We start from the raw sequence: 27,467 nt of genomic DNA on the forward strand, positions 1-27,467 counted from the left end.
CATACTTATATTGAATTAAATTAATTTTAACATGAGTTACATATGTGCAGAAAAATAAATGCATGTTTAAATTGTATTCAAATAATGTTGTAAATAATCTTTGCAATAAAATAATTTGCTTTATATATTTGATTCAAATGCACTTGCGCCGTAGGATTTATGTCTATTAATTGTACTAATGTGCATCTAGGCTTTCTTAGCTAGACTAGGCCTAAAGTTTGATTCTTGCAGTAATAGAGGAAAATTATTTGCATATTCTGTTCTCTCTGACCTAAATTTATCCCTAGGTTGCTGATGTAATGTTGAATGTCCTATTATACTGAAGGCCAAGAACATGTTTCAATATTAACTTTGTAATAATATTTGTTCTAGCTGTGGAACAAGACAGGAAACTTTAATAAATTGTATGTGAGAAATGTTTGGCCATCTTGTGTACCGTGAGAGAAGATCCTGATGTAACAATTAACAAGAAAATGTAATATTTTGTTGGTACTGTATGAAATCATTGACAAGCCAACATGCTTTTTCTGAAAAAATCCAAAATAGCTGCAAAATTGATTGTGTCAAAGGCTACAATTGGATGCTGAATCTTTTGTGAACGTTGAGCCCACCTGGAGGACAATCGAAAGGCACATAGATATTTCTAATTGGTGAGAGACTTTGAAACTTTGAGACATACTATCTAATACCCTGCGAGAGTGAGTGTTAGACCTGGCATCCTTGGCGTGATCTCCCCTAACATTTTGCCTCTGCTTCCAGGTTGTTGTTTTGTTGCTGGACTCTGTTTTTGCTGTTTTTGTTACTGTGAGCACTTTACCACTGCTGACCAGTGCTAAAGTGCAAGTGCTCCCTATGTGAAATTGTATGTGTAAATGGCTTTTCCATAATTGGCATATTTGATTTACTAGTACGTCCCTAGTAAAGTGCATTAGAGGTGTCTAGGGCCCAAATGCTACTAGTGGGCCTGCACACTGATTGTGCCACCCACATGAGTAGCCCTGTAAACATGTCTCAGGCCTGCAGTGTCTGTGTGTGCAGTTTTTAACTGTAAATTCGACTTGGCAAGTGTACGCACCTGTCAGGCCCAAACCTTCCTTTTTTATACATGTAGGGCACCCCTAAGATAGGCCCTAGGTAGCCCCATGAGCAGGGTGCAGTGTATGTTAAAGGGGGACATGTACTGGTGTGTTTTACATGTCCTAACAGTGAAATATTGCCAAATTCGGTTTTCACTGTTGCAAGACCTAGCTCTCTCATAGGGTAATATAGGGGCCGCCTTAAAATATTCTTAAAGTGCAGTTTACCTTTGAAAGCAGATAGAGATGGAGATATGGAGTAGTTTGGGGTCTCTGTACTCACACATTAAAAACACATCTTTTAGTGAAGGTGGTTTTTAGAATGTTAGTTTGAAAATGCCACTTTTAGAAAGTACATATTTTCTTGCTTAAACCATTCTGTGACTCAGTCTGTTTGTGTATTTGCTGTCTAGGTCAGACTGACATTTGGGCTGTTTGTGTATCACCTCTAGACAGTGATATAAAGGGATCTGGGGTGTAGCATGCATAGCCTGATGAGCCATCTGGGCTAGAGTGGAGGGAGGAGTGGTCACTTACACCTGAATGGGTTATGCCTGCCCTCATACAATGCAGTCTCTAACCACCTGGTGTGTGTCTGGGGCCTGGCCTGGGCATGGCAGGATCCTGTAAACAACAGAGACTTTTCTTTGAAGTTGGCCAACTTCAAACGCAGAAAGGGGTATACGTATGGGACCCAAAGCCCCAGATTTTACATTTTTTCAAGATTTGTTTCGGGAACCAAGAGGAACCTCTGCAAAGAAGAAGAGCTGAAGAGCTGAGGAGAAGTGTTGCCCATGCTTATGACTGTGCTGTGCTTTGTTGGGCTATCCTGCAGTTGCTGCTTCTGCCTGTGAAAGTGGACAAAGACTGGACTTTGTTACGCATTCCTGCTTGAGAAGAATCTCCAATGGCGTGGACTGAGCTTGCCTCCTGTTTTTGAAGCCTCAGAGACAGCAAAGGCTTCACCAACCAGTCTCTGAGTCTGCATGCTGTGGACTCTAGCTTGTCAGAGGGTGCCATTCTAGTTCCTGGGCCCATGAAAGGGAAGTAATGGTCAAATCCTGTGAAACTATGCCGGAGGATGCCATGCGACTTCGTAAGGATGCCGCTGCACGGAACCAATGACGTCGCCTGCACCTGAAGCCGTGGACCTCGCAAAAACGCAAGAACCCCTCCGACATCGCAGGCCCGTGTCACTGACGCCACTGACATCCAAAGAACTCGCAAGATCTGAGTGTTGTCACACCTACGTTCGTGACACCCGACTCCGCTGCAGCACCTGTGATGTGACTGGGACCCCGTGAGGTCTCCTCGCAGCATTGTGACTTTGCCAGACTTCGACTTTGCTGGAGGCGCACAGGGAGTGACTACTCGCAATCACTGCCGCCTCACCTCCTCCGCTCCGCAACGAGGACCTGACGCCTCTTGTGATGCCTCCGCTCCTTCCCTCTGCAGCACCAGAACCAACACTGCATCGGATCCAGTGATGCCTTACTCCACGACTCCGTGCACTGGCCTGTTTTCCACACTTTTGCTAAGGAACTGTACTTGGGGGTCTGTGTGACTCCATAAACGGCTCCAGTGGTGTTGCATTGATGGAAATGACTCCGTCCCAATGCCACTGACCATCAAATTGCAGCATCTGTGCTTCTAGGCACTATTTATGTGTTATTTATATCTAAAGTCCTATTTTTAACTGTGGATTTGGATTGTTTTTGGTCTTGTTTACTTAGATAAATATTTACTATTTTTTTTAACTTGTGTGGTGTCCATTTTGTAGCGTTTCACTGTATTACTGTGTATGTTGGTACAAATACTTTTAGAACCCTGCCACAGCCCGCCTCCTCCTTATTTTTGTCTTTTCCTTTTTGCTTTCGTACACATGTTAGCCTGTTTCCACACATACAGTCCAAATTTGTGTTAGAATCAATGATGATCCAGCTCTGCAATTGACCATTAATATTGTATTTTGATGATTTACTGATGTCACCATCATCTGCTTTGTAATCTGAAATAAATATTCCTATTGTAGTTTTACCAATTTATGTTATGCTCTTGGAATGTCTAACAGTATTGAAGTTTAGTAGACTCAATCTCTTTAGATGTTCTGGTCAACCTATGGTTTTATGCATGGTTATAATTTAGTGTTGCACATCATATTTGTCATATTGATATTGGGATTGTAATAAAGCTTTGAAACTTTATTTGGTTTGGAGTTCAATTTTGTGTTTAAATTTCTTCATGGTGTCTAAAAAAATGCCTTCTGATGGTGTGATAGGGTTTGGTGTCTCACCAGCGCACCTGTGGTTCTGAACCCAAGACAGGAAGAAGACCGCTGTGGGTGCGCCAGCACTAACAAGAATATTTAGAGATGCAAACACTGGTCTGGTGGTTTAAGTGACAGAAACAGGGCCTATTTTGAACTGTAGTCAGCCCAGCGCCTTTACTTCACAGACTGAACAGTTGGTATCCCACTAGGTGAGGAAATTGCTTTTTGGAAGCGACAAACTGGTGTATTTGGGCATGAGAACAATTGTCTGGTAGTTGGAGTGACAGAAACAGGGCCTATTGTGAACTGTAGTCAGTCCAGTCCCTGTACTTCACGTCCTAAACAGCTAGTGTCCCCCAAGTGAGTAAACTGCATTTTGGATTTGACAAACAGGTGTATTTGGGCAGGCGTAAACTGGTCTTGTGGTTGGAGTGACAGAAACAGTGTCTATTTTGAGCTCTTGTCAGCCCAGTCCCTGTGCTTCAAACACTAAACAGTTGGTATCCCCCCAGGTGAGTAAACTGCATTTTGAATTTGACAAACATGTGTATTTGGGCAGGAATATACTAGACTGGTGTTTGGAGAGACAGAAAAAAGGACCTTTTGTGAGCTGTGGTCATGTCAGTTCCTCAACTACACACCCTCTACCAATGGTGTCCTCCCAGGTAAGTAAACTTGAACTGGGAATTGACCACAGGACTTGTGTTTGAAGTCACATAAACAGTGCCTCCTGGCCTTGACAGTCATGTCTGTACCTCAACTTCCAGACACTTGACAAATGTTATCCTCCCAGGTGAGTGTAGCGCAGTGGTTCCCAACCTTTTGACTTCTGTGGACCCCCACTTTATCATTAATGGAACCTGCGGACCCCAACTAAATAGTTATTGGAATCCAGGGACCCCACCCACTGACTTACTACTAGAAGCCAGGGACTCTGCCTAAACATTGTCGATGATTTGAATCACCAAACAATACATAAAAAAAATGCATAAACAAGAATTCCATCAAAAACACACACAAATGATAACACATTTTATTTAATTTGCATAAAAATAAAACAAAACATGTTTTATAAGATGGTAGGAGCTTTTCTAAATGCAATTGAAGCCACACATTATCCACACTGTATTCTATTTGATGCACCTGCACTGCTCCCTCAAATCAATCTGAGGATGCCACTTTAATTTTTAGCCTCCAATTTTAAGTTCTTTGACATTCAATTGTACATTTATCCACTTTAGGTATATACACTCTAGTAATCTGTTAATATTAATTATTTTTTTTAGGCAGTCTCAGAACCCCTGAGGAGGCTTTATGGACCCCCAGGGGTCCCTGGACCACAGATTGGGAACCACTGGTGTAGAACATTGGAGTGATTACAGACAGTGTTTTGGGCCTGTGAAGCCTGTGCTGTTGTTTGAAGTCACAGACCCAAGACCTGATGATAGTTGCAGACATTTCACTCTCTGTGCTACACACACTGTACAAATGCCATTCCCCCAGGTGAGTCCACTTCAATTTGTAGTGAATCCTAGTTCGTTTTAATGGGATAGCAGGAGTTAGCTTAGCCTCTGGCTTGTAGATTCGTGCCCCTGTCACCTAGTGACTTTTAACCTACTTAGCTTGCTCTGTCTTAGCCCATTTAATTATTTATTTCTTCTAAGATGGCTGCCTTGTTTATAATTAGGCCACTTGTTATGAGTTACATTATCAGTGTCACCGTGCCAAGGTGTCAAGATCAAGCACTAAAGGCAAACAAACAGTAGGTGTTCACACTTAGGGATTTTCCCTCTCTATACTTTCGAGGGATTGTTGATATTAATTGCCGTCCCAAGCATGCCTGTTATCTATTGTTTAGGAATACGCCTACGTCAGGGGACCTTGTAGATCTGTATAAATACATCACACTTTAGACAGATAATCAGAGGGATTCCGACCAGAGGGCATCGCCACCATCGCTGATACCGATGCTGCAGTCATCTTGACGCTGACCCCGTCTTCGTGTCCCTGCGGAGTCTGAGATAGAGACCTCATTCCAAGGTAACGAGGGTTGGGGGCTCCTCTCATGGACACGCATTGGCAGATTAGGTTTAACAAACCCAGCTCTCCTTTAGGTAGGAGGTTAGGCCTTTTTCTTAGGATAGTAGGGAATCTTACATCTCATAAATCTTTTCTATGTATTGCAAAATGGTGGGGGTCTTCGTAACAATGACTCTTGTCTTCACAATACTGTTACTTGCTATATTCATTATCCTAATCATTGCAGTCGATGCAACTTATCGCAAATTGCAGTTATGTAAAATAAAAAACTATTATAACTTTACTGCATCTGTGTCATTGCCTGTGTTTGTATGAGACATAATATATCTGTGAGAAAAGGGTAATCTCCGTTTAACCACAACACTCCCTGAGATGTCTTATTTTCGAGTCCATGCGTAAACGGCTGCCATAAATCACCTTTTACTATTGCATTTCTGGTGAGGTGCTGCTAGTGAGCCGGTAAGGTTGGGATAACAGTTGCGACTTGATGTAGGAAAGACGCAGTCGCCTACAAACAAATGTACTGTCATCCTTAAACCAGCAGTCTTGCCCAGAGCAAGAATCCAAACTACGACAAATTAATCTTTGTTTGTACAGATGCCTAGTAACATGATACCACTGTGGTAGTGTTTGTAGATGGAGGAACAGTGGCTCTTGGGAGTTGTAGTCATGGCAGTCCCTGTACTACACACACTGTACAGATGGCATCTCCCCAGGTGACTACACTTCAATTATGATTTGCCAAAAGGCAGTATTTGGATAAGTGGACACTGGGATGGTGAGTGGAGTGACAATAAATGAGGCAAAAGGTGACTTATGTTCATGCATGACATGGCATTTTGGTGACCTTTTTAGTGCTGTGACTTAACAGACTCCACTACCCCAGGTATTCCTGTCAAGCACTCAGGATGCAGGGTGGCCAAGACCTTTCCCCCCAGGGTAGTTGCTGTAATAAGGCACAGGGAAGGCCACTGCCAGTCTTCTTGGCCTGCAGCTACCTTGCCCCTGAGGTCGTTTCACCTCTCCTGATGTCATCCCTTGTACGCAGGGTGGTGCCTACAGCACTGACTGTCGACTATTCTGCCCCACATTTCCCTTTTCCTACTGAGAGGCGTATGCTGGACTTCTTCTCTAAACAATTGTGGCTCTACTCTTATGAGTTCATCCACCATGATTCTCTTATCTATGAAACTGGATTTTTTTAAATGTGACCTGGTGGTAAAAACATGGGGTGACAGGGACTTGCTTAACAGGGGAAGTGCAATAGGGGGTGAATGGTCAAGGGTGTGTGCAGGGTGTTCTATGGGATCGAAAAATAAATGGGGGTGCCTGATCTGTGTGCTCTCAAGATATAGGTGCTCTAGCTTCAGTGTGTTGCTGTGTAGATGCAAAGGATTGTGGTCTGTGGAGGGGTGTGTTTTATGGTATCCTTTGTAGGTGTGTCCACTCTGGCAATGTATGTCAGCTGTGTTGTTTTCAAATGCATCTAATATGCGTTGCATTTAACTGTGCAGACCGCGGACTACCGTGGTCTGGACTGCCATGGGTGAACCGCCATTGATGGACCACCACGGTGGCTGTGTGCTTGTGCTATGCTCGGTGGTTGGTTGCAGGGCTGGCAAGCAGGGAGGATGGACAGCCTTTTTCCCAACCACTGCGCTGCTGGCGGTCAGCCATTTTTGGTTGCCGGTTGAGGGTCCTGTCTGCATAACTCATAATAGGCCAGCCTACAAGAGACCTGGCAGTCTGGCGGTTGGACCACTAAACCCGTAATAAAGCCCTTAGAGTGGTACAAGTCTCTCTTCTTTGGCAAGGTGGGTATATTCTATGCACATCTCTCTTTTAGAACTTCTTCTGAGGCGTCTGTAATGCTGACACATTTGATTAAATCCCTGTTTCCTAAATTCGGAGAACCCCGATGGGACCCTTGCTTTATTAGAATAACTAGATTATTCAGATTCAATGATTAGACAGGAGAATCTCATACTGTACTTAGATCATCAAGTGCTTTTTCTCATCTTATGTATTACTGGCTCTGAAATATTGGTCTGTCTCATGTTAGTACAGTTTAATTTGATTAGGCATTTATGTTCGCCTTTGGTGATTCTGTTCATATTTGGTATGCTTCTGAGACTCATGTACTTAAGTCTGGCTTTGAATTTGTAATAAAACCCTTGAACTCTCAGTTCCTGCCTCCCAGATTTAAAGTGTGAACAAGTGGGTTACACTGTAAATCGATGGTAATATTGATACGGTTCTCCTTACCACTCGGAAGTCGCAAAAAGAGTAATCAGTTCCAGAAAAACTGGAAACTGGTAAAATGCGTATCCACTTCTGTGGAGCTAGTGAGGATAAGGTAGTGTAAACCTGGCATTTCCCACACCTCTAAATAAAGTAGGGGTACTTCATATTTGGTGTAGCGGCAGAAGAACTGAAATTGAAAATCATAATGATTTGAGATGTGGAAGTGTTCAACACAGGTCAGCAACTATGGTGTAATTTCAGGGTGATACTGGCCCTTTATGGCAATATGGCATTATCAGAAAGGCTGATATGGCAGGTCAGTGGGTGGGCCAGACATGTGGCTAATTCTGGGTTTCTTTTATTGTCTTCTGTGCTGTGTTTTACTACATATTTCAATTATATTTCTACAAATATTGCTTGCAGAAAACACAAATGCATGCAGTATCCAGCGCCTTTTGAAACGTCTGTACAGTTTGCCTTTATAAGTTCAAATCTGCTCTGATTTGCAAATATTAATCACTTTTTTAGCCAACTGGTTGGTTAATTGGAACTGGTTGGTTAACTGGAGCTATGTATATTTTGATGCCTGGGCCTATTTTCTGACTCAGTCCGACTCTGCACTCTTCCACAAAAGGAAGGCAGACCATGTCAGGTAATAGTTCATTATTTTTTACATTTTCCTTTGTTGCCTTTGTCTCATTTTAATACCTCTGGAATGAATGGCATTTATTTAAGAAGGATGAGAAAGGATCCACACTGAAGATGATGGGGCAAATTTATGAGAGGCTTGCATCATCAATGCACCCCTTTTAGTAATGCAGATGTGCCACAAACTACTCAGTAATATCTATGAGGCCACACAAAGCCACTTTGCATCGCTTTGAATGGCCTCATAGATATGGAGTAAGGCGAGGCAGCACAAGTTGCTGTGTTGCCTTACTCTGCCCCAGGGAGGCGTTCCATGGGTGCTACCGGTAAGTTTTCCCATGAAACACCCATGTATTTTGACACATCCCCAGGCTTACAAGAGCCTGTAAAACTGGGGATGGGCCAAATCTTACGCCATGCCAGGAGAGGTGCAATAAGGAGAAATATCTTCATTTCGCCTCATGTTTTTCTTCTTTCTGTAAGAGCTGCATTGTGCAGCACACAAAGAAACAGGAAAAAGCCTCCTGGTATTGTTCTTGTGCAGGAAGGTGCCACATCGAGCACAAAAATAGTCCTGCTGACAACGCAGACACCCTTGCACCATGGTGCAAAGGTGCCTGCACTGGCACTAGACAGCCAAGGTGGCACCAGCTCAGATGGAAGGGGCAGGAATGTGCCATATCACATAGATACTGTACATTCCGGCCCTTTCCTTTTGACGCAGGGCAGCACAGAAATATGACTTAGTGTGCTGCCCTGTGCCAAATTTCATAAATTTAGCCCAAAGGTTTTTTGTTTCCACTGGCACAATTGCTGAGAAAGAGGCCAGTCCTTGGCCTTGTGGAGCACTGTCAATGTTTATAAGCCTCATCCCTTTGCGTCACTTTGTAAACAATCAAGTTGTTACTTCTTCAGTTGAGACAACTGTTAGAAATGGGGTTTCTGTTCAGCAGAGGTATGCACCCTTTCCAAGCAGAAACCGCAGTCCTAGTCAGGGTGAGTCAGATACACCCCCAAAATTAACCTGTGCTCACCCACTGGAAGCGTGGCACAACTTAAGAGGCAATGTGTAAAGTATTTGTGCAGCACTAAAAACAGTTCAACAGTGAAAACAACACAAAAATGATAGCACACCTGGTTAGAAAAATAGAGCTTAATTTAATGGACAAAACATAATCAAAACAACAAAAATCCAGGAGTAGTTGAGATATGAATTTTTAAGAATAGCTGCAAATACAGTGCCTAAAAGCATAACGCGCCAACCGGGCTATCTGGTCACGCTACACTTGGTGAAAACAGAAAAGTCTGGTTGACTGCAATGGAGCGTAGGTCAGATACAGGGACCAACCTTGTCCAGCTGAAATCAGTACCTTGGTTCGGGATTCGGTAGGTGTTGAGTGAGGATGAGAAGAATGATGCAACAGACAGCTGAGTCGATGCTTTATCGATCGTGGGGATGTAGGTGATGCATTGGTCCAAACCACTAGAAGCATCGCTGGCAAACCCCTTATGTGTAGGCAATGCATCATTGTTTAACTGTGCAGCTGGTAATGCAATGTCTCCTGAAGAGCGATGCATCATCGCCAATTTATACCCACTTTTAAAGGCCCCGAACTTGATTAGCACCACTTAGTAGGGCAAGACATGCAGCAATTAAAGCCCAGGTGAAGTTGCAGGATAGAGTGAAGTCTTTGATGTCCCTGAGAATTCAGAGGAGAGGCAAGCCAGCAAGTCCTTGGAGTCACTTTGGTTCTGGGAATGTAGAGATGCAGGCCCACTCCTTCTCACTCCAAGGCAAGGAGGGAAGCAGGCAGCAGTGCAGGGACGGCAGAGCAGGAGTCCAGCAAAGTGACAGTCCCTTCAGCAGCACAGTAGTCCTTCTTTCTGGCAGAATGTCCTCAGGTCCAGAAATATACTGGATTGGTGGTGTCAAAAGTCCAGTTCTAATACCCAGTGGTGCCTTTGAAGTCGTGGAGACTTCAACGAGAGACCTTTGAAGTGCACAGTGTCCTTGCCCTTCAACCTTTGGCTCCAAACTTACTAAAGGGGGTTATGCAGCTCCTTGTGTGCCCCCGTTCATGTGGAAGTACCAGCCCCTGTCTCCCATTCTGACCAGGATGACCCATTAGGATGTTAATGGCCCAAATGGATGTGGATGGCTCATCAGGCACACTTAAGCTCCCTTTGTGTGTGGCTATCTATAGGGAATGCAAAACGCCCAACTGTCACCCACCCCAGATGTACATTCAGAGCCAGGCAGAGGCACTAGATGATTTAAGGTCAGAAAATGTTAACTTTCTAAAAGTGGCATTTTCAGCATTACAATTTAAAGTCTGACTTCACCATTAGTTCTGATTTTAAATTGTGATTCTTGAAACACCAAACATGGGTGTCCCATTTCTTCCCAAATAGAAATGATGCTTATAAAATGTAATAAGGCAAGCCCAATGTTATAATATGGGAAAGATAGGCCTTGCAGTTTTGAAAAATGTATATAAGATTTTTTTCATTACCTGGACATGTAAAACTTAAACTTATGTGTCCAACTTTTTAAATGCAGTGCACCCTGCCCTTGGGGTTGTCCAGGGACCACCTTAAGGGTGACATATGTATTAAAATGGAAGGTTTGTGACTGACATGACGTTTTATTTACCATATTTACATGGCAGTTTACAGCTCTCCACACAAGCTCTGCAATGGAAGTCTTGAGTCATGCTTAAAGGGCTACTGAAGTGGGTGGCACAGTGTTGCAGGCCTACCAGTAGCATTTAATTAACAGGCCCTGGGCCCAGGAAGGGCACTTTACTAGTGACTTTGACGTAAAATAAATATGCCTATTGTAGATCAACCAATGTACCTTGTTTTAGGCAGAGAGTACATGCACCTTAACACTGGTTAGCAGGGGTAAAGTGCCTTAAGTTCTAAAGCTAGCAAAACAGGAGGTCAGAGGGCAATACGTTAGGAGAAAATCACGCCAAGAATGCCAAGTCTAACAACAGCATTCAATGCATACCACATTTTCTGAGAATTATGAGCCTTTCTTTATTTTGTATGATATATTCTTTTTTGTTCTAAAAGCACCATTTCCGAGCTTACACAGATATTTAGATAATCTTTCTTTCTCCAGAAGATGGATGACATTTACCTACATCAGAAGCAGCAACTACAAATGGCTTGTATTTTGTCTGAGAACTAGCTGCTTTGTTTTTTAACTAAGCCTCACTGTGCACATTGATCTTACTCTGCTAATGAAGCTAAGCAAAATATAGATATAAAAATTAACTGTCAACTCTCTCACTAATAAATAAGATGAATCATGTCCTCAGAATATTTGGCACCCAAGATATGAGCTTGAATATCTTCTTTAGATGTGTAAGAAATGTGGTAGAATTTCTCTGATTATAGAAGTCAATGTTCTGACTCTGGATTAAAAAGCCTGAATGTTTTTGCTCACTGAGACTACAATATGCAGTTATATGAGCTCTTTGTCAAAAAAATGGACATAAGTTACAAAAGTACATACACAATGGTCTAGCCATTGTTTAAGTATGATGCTTGTCTGTGAGGAGGTCGAGGACATCAGCTGCAAAGAGAATATAAATAACTAATGAAGTGATGCCACCCACCTCAGCATAAAATCATAAAGATATGTTGATGTTATCCACTTCACTGCCAGGCCTTTTCCCCCTCAGGTGCGAGGTCTTTTTTGGCTATTTGGGGCACTTTGCGCTTAGGCCTTTATAAATTTTTTGTCCACATAAGCTACCCACGCCAAATTTGCATCCTTTCTTTCCAACATCCTAGGGATTCTAGAGATACCCAGAGTGTGTAGGTTTCCCTGGAGGAGACCAAGAAATTAGCCAAAATACAGTGAAAAAAAGGCTGCAGAAGGCTTGTGGTTTTTACCCTGAAAACGGAATCAACAAAGGGTTTGTTGTGCTAAAATGACCACCTTCCCAGATTTCAGGAACAGGCAGACTTGAATCAGAAAACCCAATTTTTCAACATAACTTTGGCATTTTACTGGGACATACTGCATTTTTACTTTTTTTTGTGCTTTCAGCCTCCTTCAGTTAGTGACGGAACTGGATGTAAAACCAATGCTGGATCATGGACAGCTAAACATTTCTGAAAATTAGACAAAATTCTGAATTCAGCAAGGGTTCATTTGTGTAGATCCTACAAGGTTTTCCTACAGAAAATAACAGCTGAAATAAAAATGAAATTGAGGTGAAAAAACAGCCATTTCTCCCCACGTTTTACTCTGTAACGTTTTCCTGCGATATCAGATTTTCAAAAGCAATATACTCTTACGTCTGCTGAACTCTTCTGGGTGCGGGGATTTATAGGGCTTGTAGGTTCATCAAGACCCATAGGTACTGAGAGCCAATAAATTTGCTGAACCTTGCAATGGGTTTTCATTCTATACCGAGAATACAGTATTTAATTTGCTGAAATATAAAAAGTGAAAAATAGGTATCAAAGAAACCTTTGTATTTCTAAAATGGGCAGAAGAGAAGGTGTTGAGAAGCAGTGGTTATTTGCACATCTCTGAATTCCAGAGACCCTATACTAGCATGTGAATTACAAGGCACTTCTCAAAAAAACGTCTTTTTTACACAGTGTCTTACATTTGGAAGGAAAAATGTAGAGAAAGACAAGGGGCTATAACACTTGTTGTTCTATTATGTGTCCCCCCAACTCTCCTGATAAAAATGGTACCCAACTTCCATTCCAAGGGTACGCCCAATGCCCACAACAGGAAACGCAACATGGACACATCACATATTTACATTGGAATCTGACGTGTTTTTTGAAAAGTGCCTTGCTGTGGATTTTGGCCTCTAGCTCAGCCGGCACCTAGCAAAACCTAGCAAACCTGTGCATTTTTGAGAACTAGACATCAGGTTATGTTACCCAGAATCCTTTGCAAACCTGAAAATTTGGCAAAAAAAAACCTTTTCCTCACATTTCAGTGATAGAAAGTTCTTGAATCTGAGAGGAGCCACACATTTCCTGCCACCCATCTTTTCCACAAGCCTCTTGATAGAAATGGTACATCACTTGTGTGGGTAGGCCTAGTGCCCACAACAGGAAATGCCCCAAAACACAACGTGGACACATCACATTTTCCCAAAGAAAACTGACCTCTTTTTTGCAAAGTGCCTAGCTGTTGATTTTGGCCTCTAGCTCATGCGGAAACTAGGGAAAACTAGCAAACCTCAACATTTCTGAAAACAAGACACATAGGGGAACCCAGGATGGGTTAACTTGTAGTGCTCTCACCAGGTTCTGTTACCCAGAATCCTTAGCAAACCTCACAATTTGGCACAAAAAAAAAAATCCTCACATTTCGGTGATGGAAAGTTCTGGAATCTGAGAGGAGCCACGAATTTCCTTCCACCCAGCATTCCTCTATGTCTCCCGATAAAAATAGTACCTTACTTGTGTGGGCAGGCCTAGTGCCCATGACAGGAAATGCCCTAAAACATAATGTGAACACATCACATTTTCCCAAAGAAAACTGACCTGTTTTTTGCAAAGTACCTAGCTGTGGAGTTAGGCCTCTAGCTCATCCGGCACATAGGAAAACCTAGAAAACCTGGACATTACTGAAAACAAGTCACCTAGGGGAATCCAGGATGGGGTAACTTATGGCGCTCTCACCAGGTTCCGTTACCCAGAATCCTTAGCAAACCTCAAAATTTGGCAAAAAAAACACTTTTCCCTTACATTTCAGTGATGGAAAGTTCTGGAATCCGAGGGGAGCCACACATTTCCTTCCACCCAGCATTTCCCTATGTCTCCCGATAAAAATGGTACCTTACTTGTGTGAGTAGGCCTAGTGCCCACAACAGGAAGTGTTCCAAAACACAATGTGAACGCATCACATTTTCCCAAAGAAAACTGACCTGTTTTTTGCAAAGTGCCTAGCTGTGGATTTTGGCCTCTAGCTCATCCGGCAACTAGGAAAACCTAGCAAACCTGGACATTTCTGAAAACTAGACTACTAGGGGAAACCAGGATAAGGTAACTTGTGGTGCTCTCACCAGGTTCTGATACCCAGAATCCTTAGCAAACCTGAAATTTGGCAAAATAAAACACTTTTTCCTCGCATTTTGATGCTGCAAAGTTCTGGAATATGAAGGGAGCCACACACCTCCATCTGCCTAGCATTCCCCCAGGTCTCCCGATAAAAATGGTACCTCACTTGTGTGGGTAGGTCTCGTGCCTGTGACAGGAAGTGCCCCAAAACACTATGTAGACACATCAAAATGATCAAATACAAAACTACCTGTTTTTGCGAGGGCATCTGCGTTTGTGGTCCAGGGCTCAGCAGCCATCTAGGAAAACCTACCAAACCCAAACATTTCTGAAAACTAGACACTCAAAGGAGTCCAGGGAGGTGTGACTTGTGTGGATCCCCCTGTGTTTTCTTACCCGGAATCCTCAGCAAACCTCAAATTTAGCTAAAACAAAAAAAAAAAATTCACACATTTCTGTGTGGGATCACCACACAGCACAAATTCCCTACCACCCAATGTTCCCCTCAGTCTTCCGGTAAAAATGATACCTCACTTCTGTAGGTGGGCCAAGTGCCTGTGACAGGGAGGAGCCAAACACATGTCAAAAATGAGGGGGGACCAAAGTGGGTCCAAAAGGCCAGTTTGAAAAAAAACGTTTTAGGCTGACAAGTGGGGCAGAATTTTTATTGGTATAGATGCGATAATGCTGAGTGGTAGGACCTTTGTGGATTTCTGCAGATTCCGGAAGGTTCCATCACAAAAAGTGGGGAAAAATGTGTGACTACAAGCAAAGTTGGAGTCTCCCAATATACATATAAAATTTACACTAGTTTCAAGCCCTTTTGTTCTGGCCCTCTAAAAAATTGAGGAGCAAGTCATCTGCATATTGCACAATTTAGTCCTCATAGTTTCCTTCTAAGTAGTAGCTCCAAACTTGGATGCCCAATTGAATCCACTCTGCCTGTGGTTAGATCAGAAGGGTGAATAATCATTGGTAGGAGGGCACCCCTAATGAGTGCCCCTATCAACTTGAAAGAAGGTATCATTGGCCCATACATGGGCCAAAGGAAAAGTGTACAGAACTCTGACTTAGCTAAGGAAATGGAGTCCACATATAATTCCCTCAATACCTTGGTAGGAAAAGTTCTCACCCAACGAGCCAAAGGCTTTTTCAAAGTCAATGAGGACTTGTGTTTTGGTCTAGTACCAATTACAACCTCCTAAGACACTGTTGGTACAATTTCCTGATACAAAGCCATTTTGATCTCTGTGAACTAGAGTGTTGGCAACCTTAACCAATCTCTTTGCTAAAATGTCAGCTAAAATGTTTCTTGATGAATGAGATTGGAGTGTAGGATTAGCATCCATCTGACGGTGTGAGAAACTGGGTAATTAGTTGAGAGACATCAAAGCCCCACTCCATTCATAAATACAGTCTCAGTCAGGGTAAACTACAAAAAGTTACTAAATGAACCTGTGCTTAACCCTCTGATAGAATGGCACAAAGTAGTCAAGGGTAGCTTAGAGACAATCTGTGAAGTATGCAGCACTCAACCAGTAATAAAGTGAAAATACAAGACAAGAAAAATCTCCTACCAATTGAGAACAATAGATCAATTTTAATAAACACAAATTGAACCAGTAGAACTGGAGATATGTTTTTAAATTGCCAAGCGGCAGGTTTCTGGTCCCATTGGACCGAGTCAAAGTCACAAGTTTAGGCTGACTATCATAGAGCATGGCAGGTTACAGGACCAGGTTCAGCCTGCTGGGAATTGTACTTTGCGTCTCTGCTGTGAGGTCTGCAAGGCAAGTCTTGTGAGGTGTCACATCATTCTGCATCATTTTGGTGAAGCCTTTGGGTAGAAAGTGTATGGCTTTGCGGGGCTCTGTGTTGCTCTGCATTGGAACCGGAACTGCTTGCAGATGGGACTATTATGGTATTGCTCTGCGAGGCTTTGCATCACTCAGCATCAATTCCGGTGGAGCCTTTGGTTTGGAGCTCTTTTGCTTCACATCAGATGTGATGGAAATTTCAGTTAGGCAGGGAGGAGTACACTCTGATGACTTCCAAGGGTCCAGAGTCTGTGGGCACCGCTTGGGGATGAGGACTCACTCCAGCAGAGACCAGCAGTAGGTCTAAGGCAGGTCCAGGCAGGTTCAGTTGGTGCTCATATGCTGGGAAGATGAATAGCATGACTGGGAGCTTGTTGCGTCCCTGTTACTCAAAGAGGAGGTCATAAAACTGACCCTGGAGTCACTATGGGTAGCCTGGGTTCAAGGTAAGCATGTCCAATATTCCTTCTTAAGTTAGCAGGGCAGTCCATCTTCCTCAGTCAGCAAGGCAGTCCTTATCCTAAAACTTACACAGGACTAGGAGAGTTCTGAAGGTCCCAATTTTATACCTGGTGCAGGTTTTTGTGTTGGGGAATTCCCTGACCTACCCCCAAAACTGCTTCTGGTCAGTAACATATAATTTACAGGCTTCAGGTACATGAACTACCATCTACTAGGAATGTACAAGTAAATTTTATGTCCTAACAAGATGCAGGGCAATTTTACTGTGTTAAGAAGGAGAGCACAAGCACTTTACCACTGATTAGCAGGGAAAATGTGCATAGGGTTTTAAATGCCAACACAAATGGGTTCCGCAAAGGAAGTGAAAAAACCTGGGATGATCCTGCAGAGAGGACTAGGTCCAACAGAAGGTTTTTCTTTTTTTAACAGAACTTAAATAATAACCATGCAGAGATCATATTGTAGGCTGTCCATAGAGGAAGCTTCCATAGAAATAGCCAGTCTGTGTGATAAGAGAAGCCATCAACACCTTTAGTAAAGATGGCATTCAGCATGGAACTTACAACCTGTGCTTCTGCAGTCTTTCTTTGCTCCCACAAAATACAATGAAATAATGCTAGCCATTGAAAATGCCAGAAATAATCCATTACAATTTCTACTAAAGGTCCATTGCTAAGTAGCATTACTTTGACATTGTTGCTTCACAAATGTATATATTTTATATAGTCCTAAGGTTACTTGTGGAAGTTTGCTGTCCTGATTCTTGTGGTTCTGATCTAGCTGCCTTCCTTCCACAGTGTATTGCTGTGCCTTTTCACATCAGGTCGCCTGTTGCTCCTCATTCTAACAACCCCAGTCCTTCTTTCTTCCCTTGCCTTGGACTTCTTCCTCAAGAGCTTAACTTGCTTGCTCAGTTGCATGTATCAATTGCTTCATTCATTCTGTCCAGAGATAATCACCAGTCTCCTGCTGCTTTTCTCTACTTCAAGCATCTAACAACAGTTCCGGTCTCATTCACTTGCGGTCTCAGAGTTACTTGTGCTCAGTTCTGAGAACCTCTTTGCCCAGAAGCAAAGTTGCTGCTTAACATCTGCTTGGAACTATGATACTTGGAGAAGCAGCCACTGACTACCATATTGGGTGAAAGGGATTCAAAAGGTGAAAATAGTAAAAGTAATCCCAATATGGATCTCAACATCTTTGTTAGGCCTGCAATTACCTATAGATCAACCCTTGAATAAAGCACAATCAACAGAAGCTACCCTAAAAAGTTGCAGCTAGTTTGTAGCAAGGAATGTCTATGCTGAAATACCCAGAGTTGAATCATTCGAACTGAGAGCTCAAGTGCAGAAAAGGAGTAAAGTTGTCATCACTCAAGTTCATAAGCTGTCTGTTAAAGGGTTTGGAAGTGCTTTACTAATAAGATCAAAGTGTGGCACCAATCAACATTGAGCTCATGCAGGGTCAGATCCTTGTACAAAAAGACCATGAATAGAATACCAATCATGGGATGGTGCTCCTCTGAAATCTAGACTGAATAGTTTTGTCTCAGAGTAAAGTCCCATGTTACTTGGGTTTAAAAGGTTCTGTCCAAGACCTAATCTGAAGATGGTGATCAAATTAGCAAGGACTCTGTTCAACAATGACAAACCTTGTGCGAAGTCAATCAAAACTGTACGAGGGATAGGTCCCCTGCTGCATGCTTTAAAGTGCCCGAATCACTCTGTCCATTTAAGTCCGAATCGGAAACAAATTCACTTTATAGTTATTATGAACCATCTCAATACAAATAAAACAATTGCAATAGATCATAAAAGTCGTAACTACAAAGAATAATATTACATAGTGATAAACATCAATTTTCATTAAAATTGACAGAAAAACAGAAACAAAAATGTAGTCACAGCTGGTCAAAGAGTAGGTATATCATTTTAATAACTTAAACTGGGCACTCCATAAAATCTATATGCAGTACAAGACAAAGTAGCTCGTGTTATAAATTTAGAGTGTAAACAGTGGGTTGCCTACTGTACAGAACTACTGATTAGCATGGAGGGCTGAAGCACATAAGGCGAGCACTGGGAGCATTAAATTTAGACTCACTTTCTGCAACAGTTTTGAGCTTACTCCTGTCTTATATAGTTGAAAAGCTTGAGCAGCACTATTTATCACCTTTGAAAGAAGTGTATGGTTGCTTGATATTGGAACTTTTAAGGCATGTGTTGCTTTTAGCTGGAGACATAGCAGCATTTGCTGATAAGCCTAAAGTAAACAGCAGAACATAACCCCAGTAATATGCAACATAACAACATTATGAAAACATTAGAGGGAACACCACAAGAGTCAAAACTGAATGTAACATTACAACTTAAAATACATCAATACATCACAAAAAACACAGTAGCACAAAAAAACAGCAGAACATTTCACCCCCGCCATCACAAGATGCCATACACCAAAGGTGAACAAAAGTTCTTGCCGCACAATACCACCTTCCAAATCCTGTTTTCATAAAGCAGTGGCAAAAGATGTATGGAGAAAGCATTGCTTTAACTTACCCCCAAGGACATGAAATAGTGCCAGTCAAAAATATTTTGTGATCCCGCACAAAGCTTTAAGGACAGTAGACATGTATTTAATAAAGCAGCTCAGTAGTTCTGTATCTCTATAATTAACACATATGAGCTTTGTACAGAGCAGCAGCATAATTCAATTTAAACCGAGAAAGTTTTACACGTATACTGTGCTTATTTAAAACGTTAGGCAGCAACAAAGGTGATGTATAATGGACTTATTATTATATTTGCAGAATGTACAACCATCTTAGAGAAGTACATCTATCCATATCTGTGATAACTCTCCCAATGAAAAAAGACCACGGTCCAGAGTCTGCATTGGTTGGATGAGTAGGTACTAGGTACTGCACCCAAAAGATCTGACACTGTGTTGGTCTGAATTTATTGAGGGTGATAAATAGCACCTCTTCTGAGCGTTTGGGGGCTAAGATACAGATTTTGGTGCTTAGCGCACCAAAATCCAGATGTTACGGTAAATATCATGCTGCTTCCCCTAGTTAAATTCTATTAAGATTGGCCTACCGAATTTTAACAAAGGGTGAAGTATTTAACACATCTAGGATTTACCATGTGTGGTAAATACCACAGAACTCAGAGTTCCGACCCATGCGGAAACAGGAGTTTGCCCAGGGACCGGAAAATATTGACTCAATTGCCTCAGGCTCTTGAAATACAAACCATCACGACAGCTAAAGCTGAAATTATAGACATATGATTTAGATGACATGGAGCTTTTGCAGACACTCCATCTAATACTGAATTGTGTAGCAGATCCCAACTTTTGATTATTCTCTTTATCTTGAAACGTGCATAAAATGCAGTACTTAGAAGCAGTCTGAGGGAAACTGGTATGCTTTTCCACAAATGAGCACCTTGAACTCAGTCCTTGAATATGAGGATAACCAGCAGGTGTTGTGAAGTAGATTATAGGGCTCTTGCTGGATAATATTTAACTAATTTTCTTCTCAAGAGGACTGGGCCCAAATCATGGTAAGTTTCAAGCATGCAGATTGTGAAGTGGTGGAAGCAGACTTTAAATGTCAAAGCAATGTGCTTTGTGCTGAAGTCCCTTAATGTCTAGGAAAGTTAACTGTGGTTGGACAAACACTGGTTGATTTTTCTTAAAAATCACTATTTAAGAAATGCAAACAGGGAACTTGATACATCTGGCCCTTAGTTACAAAATTCTTGCACATCCACAATCTAACTGCATCAAGGGCCTGAATACTTATCATACCCTTTATCTGCATAGGATCGTGAATGGGTTCCAAAGGGTGCAGTTGTGTGACTTGCTTTGTGGTCGCTGTCCCTTCTTCCTAAGTTCCAGGCCCTATTTCATTAATGGAGAGACAACCAGCTAGCCTATCAGGTGTTTACAGCCATATGTTGACAATCATAATACAACCATAAAACACAAGAAAGAGGCAGAACAGAAACAATTAAATAACCAATGATAGTTATCTCTATTTTCGTAACAAGAGGCCCATTGTTTATCTATAAAATAATGAGTGTTTTGTGCTTGTCTATGAGTAAAACTATAAAGTTTCTAATAATTCGAACTTTCGCAATATACATGTCTCTTTTGCCTGGAAACTTTACTCAAGCAGTTCTGTTTTATGACCTTGTGGTTTTCTACTTACTGCAATTCCATCCTTCATCCTTGACAATGCATAATAGCTTTCCCAAATCGTTTGGTTGGAAGACGTCCTTTATGTATCGTTCTGTAGATTATTTTGCCTGCAGAGGTTAACATATTTTATCTTTTTTACTTCTGAAGTTTACATATTTAAATAGTTATATCTTTTACTTACAATCAAAAAAATATCCATCTGCACTAAGGGTCTACAGCCATTGTGTGCTGTATTATCAAAACGGAGAGGAATTATTGCGGAAGTTGTTTCCATGTTGTCATAGGACAGTTGCTGCTATGGCTGTTATGTCATATCTCTAATGGAGACCTTTCATAATGTGTAATGTTTCCTAATATTATCTTTACTGATATTAGAGGCCCAGTGCAGTAGAACTGATATGATCTGTAAGATTCAGTTTCACTCTGACGTCCATAACCTCAGACTATAATATTTTTGCAACATTACGTTTTTTTCCCATGCCACTTCCAAAAAGATAATCAATCACAGAACATAACTGAGAAGTGAGAATCTGCTTAGAAGGGGCTATATAGAAAAATGGAAGGACCTGAAATGTAGAAATGATGAAAAATACTTTATACATTTTGAGTTTTGGAGAATGAAAGGCCCATTTATGTTGCATACCCATATTTTTTAACTTTCTGAACCCCTAATTCGTTTTTCAGCTATTTATACGAAAATTGTGCTGGACACACATTGTATTGCCACCATTTCGCTAAATTATTCTTAGGAAAGCAAACCACCAATAGCCGGGTGCAACTGCACAATGTTTAGGCACACTATGAAGGTAATAGTATTTCAAAAGCATCCCTTCGGAACTTATGGATTTTAAACAATGTGAGCGAAAATTGCAAACGAAATGCACACTTTGTGTAAGATTTATAATATCTCTGGTATTTAGGATTATTTCATCAGCCACCATGGCCAAGCATTACCACAAGTCAGAGGTAGACAACAGCAAATAGAAGAAAAGCAGAATCCTAAAACTGTAACATAGAAGACGAAGATTAAGCCTAATGAGAATAACCTCTCAATGACAGGAGCATTGCCTCTTCTATCGTCGTCATCAGAGTCAATTCAGGATTTGAATATAGCAAACTTTGCCAAGTCCTCAGCACTATCAGTAAATGTTTCCAAACACCACTCAGGAAATTTACGGGTGTTTAATGATCACCAGCTAAATCACTGCATTAATCTGCCATTTTAAGCTCAGTTACGAAAGCTACAACAAGGGAGGACAGTGGTACTAAAATGGTAAAAAAAATATATAAAAGTACCAAACAACCCAAACCAACAAGTGTGAATAAAGAAATTTGCACCAGGGGACATATAGTGACCCAACTTTCATTATTGACTACTACAGGACTATACAAAGAGATCAGAAAGGGAGACTCCCAATTGAGATTGTACCCTTCGAGACAAGAGACATTAAAAAGAAGAAAACAACTATAAAAAACTGTAGGAGTAAGACACAGTAGAACTTAAAATCCTTCAGAATCACAGTACTCTAGACCTCAGGAGAGGGCAGGAGGTCAGGCTCACAATCCTGACAGGATTGCTGCCATGCTGGCAGCAACCTGGGAGAAACTAAAACTAACCATATAGTGCTCAACTGTCAGTAAGAATTTGAAGTCTTCTACATGAGAACCAGAGAGGCAACCTTTGCCCTTCTCCATGTCAAACCTGGAATTACAGAAGTTCCACTGAACAAGTCACAGGAACTACGCAAAAGTAGCAAAGACATAACTGTCTTTTGCCATAACATCTTGCTAATAAGGTCAAAGACTAGAGCTCTTGGGTTTGTTTTTATTGCCTCTTCAGGAAAGCACAGCAGTTCATCATTTGCCATCACATCTTGCTAATAAGGTAAAAGACTAGAGCTCTTGGGTTTGTTTTTATTACCTTTTCAGGAAAGCACAGCAGTTCATCATTAAAACCTCTGAAGAAGGGTGGTCAAAAGGACATTTGTACCATAACTGTCCTATGTGGCCTAATCATGTTTAGAAACGTCTGCTAAATCCTTTAAATCCTTCAAAGAAAACAACTTTTTGGAACCTACATGGTGGCCACAAGAGCTTCACTCCCTCTTCCCCTTCCTCTCACTAAAGTCAGAAATCGGTGGGTGATTTTTGATAGAAATCTCATGTTCTCAGAACAGATCAATCAAATTACATTGTCCTGCTTTTACCTTTTAAAAACACTGAAAAAGACCTCCTGGCCATCCCATATGATTTACAGAAAACAGTAATCACAGCATTAGTTCTCTCCAGGGCTGACTACTGTTATGCCCTCTGAATCGGCATACAAAAAAGGCAGATGAATAAATTGCAAATACTTCAAAATGCGGCAGCTCGCCTTCTCATGAAAATCCCAAAATATACATCAGTCTTCCAAACTATTAAGCACAAAACTGTCTTCCAGTCAGAAAAAGAGTTACTGTGCTTGGCACATAAAGTCCTTTACAGTTCTGGCTCATACTGTTTGAAGAAAGAAATTGCGCTGGTATATCCCCAGAAGCCCCCTTTGTTCTGCTTCCCCTAAATTGATGGTAATGACTAAAATCAGGAAAGGATCCTGGGGAGGAAGAAGTCTTTCTGTTGCCATCATTAAACTGTGGAGTAAGTTGCCTTTTCACCTTAAAGCTCAACCCACCCATCTGCATTTTAACAAACAATTTAAAACATGTCTCTTCTCACAGACCCTGCCCTAGTAGCACATCCTCTTTAATTATCTATACAGGCTTGGTTTTTTACATAAATAATAGATGCCAGCGCCATGACACCCTAGGGCAATCAAGTGCTTTCCAAACTATCAATATCAATATCAAATGAGTTCACTGTAATACATTTTGAAAGTTATATGGGATGTCAAATTCTACCTCATAGGCACCGTTACAGTTTGGTCTCAAAAACATTACATGTGGAAAGAGATGGTTCAGAGAGGGATGGTAGAGTTAACCTCTAGAATAAATATTTTCAACTGGCCTTGGATCTTCTAAACATTAAAGAAAATGGGAACACAACCATGAGTGGTGAATATTACATGGGATTCTGCAATCCCTACATAAAATCCCGTCTCTAATTTCTTTATAGTCGGCAACTTGCGATGCATCCAGTTGCGGATTGTAAAGAAATTACATCAGAACTCCCTGCAATAATTTATTACAGTTGAGTTCTGACATCAAAATGCCTGCTGCTAGAGCCAAATGTGGAAAGGCAGGTCAGATCACAGAGTATAATTAAAGCAGCTGTTTAACATGTTTCTTTTCTTCCCTCTCTGTTTTTCTAGCTGTACATTGACAAGATGAAAGGAGATATTTAAGGAAACATGTTGATTTGTTGCTCTGCTTAGGTAATTATAGAACATTTAGAATCTTTTCACATATTTCTACTGGCCATTTCGAAAGAAACTAAGCTGCAATAACCTGTTTCTAATATCTGTTTGCTACAAATTTCTAACAGCATTTTTGATGTAATTAATTTTGCACTGGAAATACTATTTTTATTCTTCATGTTTGCAAACTTTTTCTCTCTTTCATTTGCAAGAGCCACGCCCTAATGTTTTATGTGGTTTGAGGTAATGGTGATGTTGCGACAATGTCTTATAAGGGATATATTATCACTAAGCAACATGACAAGCATAGTGGAAGTCACCTTGAGGTTCCATAGCCCTACAAAGGAATAAAGTCTTGTTCCTCCTTATGATCATGTGAATTTCAATATCCTCCTAATGTAAAACTGAAGAAGAAAAGAAGTCGCTGTGTCTTTCCCCAACAACACAGCGGATAGAGACGGGGTCATGACCCCCAATAAATAGTTAATAGGCAGAATTTATTGATAAAGAAAAATGTGAATCAACAAGCGAAACAACCTATCAGGTTTATCACCACATATAATAGTAGCAGTAATGAAGTAAGAAAGATTTTTAAAAAATACTGGCCTGTCTTAAAAACAGATGATACCTTTTCTAAAACACTGGATGAGTTTCCGCACTTCACTTTTAGAAGAAATGCTCCTTTGAATTATTCTCTCAGCAAATATTTGCTACCTCAATCCCAAGCCAAGAATCCAGTTCAGGGATTCTATGTCTATGGCAGATGTTAAGCTTGCAGACACAGTAGCAATACTAAGAAAGTTGAATTTCCTACCATTTCTATACCTTTCGTAATCAAGAAACATTATCATGTATGACAGATCACTGTGTGTATACCTTAATCTGTCACTGTAACAAATTCTACATAGGCAGCTATTCATGCTGCCAAAAAATGAGTTTTGGAACACATGAGGGCAATCTGTTAAAGTGATGAAAGTTATCCAGTGGCTAGACATGTTAGGGATTTCCATAACCAAAGGGCTGATTTGTTAAAGTTTGTTGTGTTGGACAAAATTCCAGTAAGAGAAACAGGAGGAAATAGAGTATTGGAATTGAGGAGATTGGAATCTAGACTAATTATAGGTAAGAACACTTTGCAACCCATTGGTGTCAATATGGGTGAAGAATTGGCAATACATATAGATGACTAAGGGTCCTAAGTATCTTTTTTCATCTTTTGTCATCAATTTTGGATGCCGCATATTTACTGTCTTTTTAGTGCAGCTTTTCTAACTGTGATTTTCTATATCTGTTTCTATATTTCACAGATGGATTTCATGGGGGTGTAATTAAATTATGAAGATTAAGGACTTTTTTTCCCCAGTCGGAAGTGGCAAAGGAGCTATTATGTCCTTTTTGAAGTTTTTTATTTTTATTTTTGTAGGTTTTTCATAAAGATACTTGGGATGTTGTTATCATGTTTGAGGTTGATTAAACATCATTAGACCAATTTATAATTAGCCCTTCTGGGCTCATTTCATTCAACAGAGATAGATGTGAGATTATCATGATCATATATCGTTTACGATTAAATAGTGTAATGCTTTGCATTTATGTTATGAGTGCATTATATAACTGTTTCATCAGAAAACTTTATTTTCATACATCAAATCGAGTATTGATGAAAAAAGCAACATTTGGGCTAGTTGATATAGTGGATTACTATGTAGTGCTTTTGTTATAATGACTTCATCATGATAATATATGCAATATTTATGAGAAAACAATTTGTTTTAATCTAGTAAAATACATACATAGTGTCTCCTGTATGGATTTTTCTATGGATTTGTTTAATATTTATAGCTTCTATATTATGTTGGTATGTGCATCCGAACGAGGGTTACATTCTTAGTTGTTTTCACAAGCCACTTTAAGATGGCAGACATGTTTCAGTCAAAACACGTCAATTTTGTGTTTTAGTCCGTTCACAGTGTCACTTTATGCTTTTCGTGTTTTGCACTTTGCACTTTGTATATTTAAAAGATTAAGCTAATGGATTGATTACCCGTGAACAAAGAAACTTAGGCGGTCATAATGAACACAGCGGAAAAACACCGTCCCACCGGCAGCGGCGGTACAAACCGCCAACAGAGGAGCGGTCTGGACCGACAAATAATGAACAAACTGAAACACAGGCATCCTGAAAACCACCCACCACCAGCAGAGGAGTGCTGACAGCGACGGCAGAGCCCACCCACAGGCTGACGGAAAGGCCCAACCCGCCCATCAAATAATGAACCACTAGACCACCGTCAGTTCCGGGGCGGGAACCACTGCCACGCAAAGCCAGGCGGAAACTAACTAAATATAAGGAAACACTCACTGGAGGCTAACACAATATGCCGGAGCAGACATGGATAGAGAGCTGCACATCATGCCAGCCCTTCTCCTTGCCATATACCTCCATGACCTAGACCACTGACGAAGGCGCAACGGTAAGTACCGCAACCTATGAAACAAGGCAGGAAAGGGCACAGTTACATACCCACGCAAACCACCCACCCCACAATGCACCCACAGCCCTTCACAGCAGCACAAGCCATACACCCCACAGGAAGAGGGACTTACCCGACACAAGGCAAAACCAACCTCAGGGTCCTCACCTCCTTGGCGATGGCATGCCAAAGTGCCCTCTTCTGGTGGGGGCTTACCTAAAAGGAACACACATAAATGTAACACAGAGGTCAGACACTGGCCAAACATATACAGCTAGCTATACGTCCACTATGGGACGGACAGTACTAACGGACTAACAGCACAACACACGCAGCATGTAAGGAACGCTGGCCCATCCAAGGTCAGAGGTGAACACATGTATGCTGCCAATACCAACCATTACATACATCCATGGCCCCCAATCCTCCTACTCACCTATACCTCTGGCTGTCCGTAGAGCTTGGCGTACAGGGGCAGGACCCCGTCCACGATCCTCTCCAATTCCTCTTGGGTGAAAGCCAGGGCCCTTTCCCCTGCAACACGTGCCACTTCCATGACCAGAGGCAGGACACAGCAGTACACTCAATGGAGTACCTTCTGCGCGAGATCAGGGAGTTAAGTGAAGTTGGGGTGACGAGTTTGCGAACGCACCGCAGCAGTGTGCACCCTCACCGCCGGCGGTGATCATGATACGCTTGGATTCCCCATTGACATCAATGTTAACCAATGAATTTGCGCACAGCGGTAAACACCGCTTTACGCTGTTACATCAACCGCTACTGTTTGAGGTCACTTCCACAATGACAGTTCTGGATTACATGGGGCAGACATTT

The sequence above is a fragment of the Pleurodeles waltl genome, chromosome 7 (genome assembly GCF_031143425.1).
Source record: "Pleurodeles waltl isolate 20211129_DDA chromosome 7, aPleWal1.hap1.20221129, whole genome shotgun sequence".
NCBI classification, from domain to species: Eukaryota; Metazoa; Chordata; class Amphibia; order Caudata; family Salamandridae; genus Pleurodeles; species Pleurodeles waltl.